This window comes from Mauremys reevesii, linkage group 10 (assembly GCF_016161935.1).
Source record: "Mauremys reevesii isolate NIE-2019 linkage group 10, ASM1616193v1, whole genome shotgun sequence".
In the NCBI taxonomy this organism is placed as follows: Eukaryota; Metazoa; Chordata; order Testudines; family Geoemydidae; genus Mauremys; species Mauremys reevesii.
Window position 1 is genome coordinate 15,504,367 of NC_052632.1, and position 3,415 is coordinate 15,507,781.

A 3,415-nucleotide genomic window follows, 5' to 3' on the forward strand; every position below is an offset into this window, starting at 1 on the left:
AGCGCCGCGGCCCAGGTCCCCGCTGCCCGATTGGTTCTGGTTCCCCGGGCCCAGGGGGATCCACAGCGTCCGCAGGCCCCCGCTGCCCGATTGGTTCTGGTTCCCCGTGCCCAGGGGGGTCCACAGCGCCCGCAGGCCCCCACTGCCCAGGGGGATCCACAGTGCCCAGGTCCCCACTGCCCGATTGGTTCTGGTTCCCCGTGCCCAGGAGGGTCCACAGCGTCCGCAGGCCCCCACTGGCCAGGGGGATCCACAGCGCCGAGCCCCCCGCTGCCCGATTGGTTTCTGGTTCCCCATGCCCAGGAGGGTCCACAGCGTCCGCAGGCCCCCACTGCCCGATTGGTTCTGGTTCCCCATGCCCAGGGGGGTCCACAGCGTCCGCAGGCCCCCACTGCCCAGGGGGATCCACAGCGCCGAGCCCCCTGCTGCCCGATTGGTTTCTGGTTCCCCATGCCCAGGGAGATCCCCAGCGTCCGCAGACCCCACTGCCCGATTGGTTTCTGGTTCCTCATGCCCAGGGGGATCCCCAGCGCCCAGGCCTCCGCTGCCCAGGGGGATTCCGGTAGGTTCCCTGTGCCAGGGGGATCCCCAGTGCCCACACTCCTGCTGCCCAGGGGGTTTCTGACTCCAGGGGCCCGGCACCCAGGTTCCCGCTGCCCACAGTGCTCTGAGGCTGCTCACATGCTGAGGGTTAAGCCCCTGGAAGTGTTTGCAGGACAGGGACCTAATGGCAAGGCGATACATGGGTCCAATGTGGTTTTGTAATGTAAACTCTTCCTAGCTGTTTTTAACGTGTATTACCGTCTTTAAAACACGGAAGCTCTTGCACAGGACTCTTCTGGAACAAAAATGATTAAAGGTCTAGAAAACATGACCTATGAGGGAAAATTGAAAAAAATTGGTTTGTTTAGTGTGGAGAAGAGAAGACAGGGAGGGGTGATGAAAACAGTTTTAAAGTACTTGAAAGGTTATTACAAATAAGAAAGAGAAAAATTGTTCTCCTTAACCTCTGAGGATAGGACAAGAAGCAATGGGCTGAAATTGCAGCAAGGGCAGTTGAGGTTGGACATTAGGAAAAAACTTCCTAACTGTCAGGGTGGTTAAGAACTGTAATAAATTGCCTCAGGAGGTTGTGGAATCTCCATCACTGGAGATTTTGAAGAGCAGGTTAGACAAACACCTGTCAGGGATGGTCTAGATCAGAAGTGGACAAACTGTGGCCCGCGGACCAGCGACCATCCTGCCCAGCCCTTGAGCTCCCAGCTGGGGAGGCTAGCCCCTGGCCCCTGCCCTGCTGTCCCCCCACACCCTCAGCTCGCCTGGGCAGCAGGTAGCACAGCTATGAGAGCCACTGGCCTGCCCCAGTGCTTTAGACTGCGTGGCGGCATCGCTGGCTCCGGCCGGGCGGCGTGGCTGCCAGTCCTGGTGCTCTGAGTGGCATGATAAGGGGGCAGGGAGCAGGGGAGTTGTATAAGGGGCAGGAGGTCTCGGGGGGCAGTCAGGGGACAGGAAACAGGGGAGGTTGGATAGGTGTGGGAGTCCCAGGGTTCCTGTCAGGATGAGGGGGTGTGGATAGGGGTCAGGGGAGATTGGATAGGGTGTGGAGTCCTGGGGGAGTGGTTGGCCCGCGCCACTTCCAGCAGCTCCCATTAGCCTGGAGCAGCAAACTGCGGCCACTGGGAGCCACAATCGGCTGAACCTGCGGAGGCAGCAGGTGAACAAACCAGCCCGGCCCACTAGGGGCTTTCCCTACACAAGCGGCATCCCAAGTTTGGGAAACACTGCTCTACACCAACATGCTACACAAAGATGGACTACAAGCCATCGGGAATAGCATCCCCGATACCATCACGGCAAACCTGGTGGCTGAACTTTGTGACTTTGTCCTCATCCTCAACTGTTTCAGATTTGGGGACAATTTATACCTTCAAGTCAGCGGGACTGCTATGGGTACCCACATGGCCCCTCAGTATGCCAACATTTTTATGCTTGACTTAGAACAACGCTTCCTCAGCTCTCGTCCCCTTATGCCCATACTCTACTTGCGCTACATTGATGACATCTTCATCATCTGGACCCATGGGAAGGAGGCCCTTGAGGAATTTCACCAAGATTTCAACGATTTCCACCCTACCATCAACCTCAGTCTGGACCAGTCCACACAAGAGGTCCACTTCCTAGACACTACAGTGCTAATAAGAGATGGTCACATAAACATCACTCTATAGTGAAACCTACTGACCACTATACTTACCTACATGCCTCCAGCTTCCATCCAGACCACATCACATGATCCATTATCTACAGCCAAGCTCTAAGATACAACCGCATTTGCTCTGATCCCTCAGACGGAGACAAACTCCTACAGAATCTCTATCAAGCATTATTAAAACTGCAGACTACCTGGTGAAGTGAAGAAACAGAGTGACAGAGACAGAAGGGTACCGCGAAGTCACCTACTACAAGACAGGCCCAACAAAGAAAGTAACAGAACACCACTAGCCGTCACCTACAGTCCCCAACTAAAACCTCTCCAGCGCATCATCAAGGATCTACAACCTATCCTGAAGAATGATCCTTCACTTTCACAGACCTTGGGAGACAGGCCAGTCCTCACCTACAGACAGCCCCCCAACCTGAAGCAAATACTCACCAGCAACTACACACCGCACAACAAAAACACCAACCCAGGAACCAAACCCTGCTACAAACCTCGGTGCCAACTCTGTCCACATATCTATTCAAGGAACACCATCATAGGACCTAACCGCATCAGCCACACCATCCGGGGCTCTTTTACCTGCACATCTACCAATGTGATGTATGCCATCGTGTGCCAGCAATGCTCCTCTGCGATGTACATTGGCCAAACTGGACAGTCTCTACGCAAAAGAGTAAATGGATGCAAATCTGACATCAGGAATCATAACATTCAAAAACCAGCAGGAGAACACTTCAGTCTCTCTGGTCATTCAATAATAGATCTAAATGTTGCAATTCTTCAACAACAAAAACTTCAAAAACAGACTCCAACGTGAACTGGAATTAATTTGCAAACTGGATACCATTAGATTAGGCCTGAATAAAGACAGGGAGTGATTGGGTCATTACAAAACCCAAATTTAATTTCCTCAATACTAATTTCTCCCTACTGTTACTCACACCTTCTTGTCAACTGTCTGTAATAGGCCACTCTCTTACCACTTCAGAAGTTATTTTTCCTTCCTTGGTATCCTGCTGTGAATTGATTTATCCCATTAGACTGACCTCACACTTGGTAAAGCAACCTCCATCCTTTCATGTATTTATACCTGCTCCTGTATTTTTCACTTCATGCATCTGATGAAGTGGGTTCTAGCCCACAAAAGCTTATGCCCAAATAAATTTGTTAGTCTCTAATGTGCCACAAGGACTC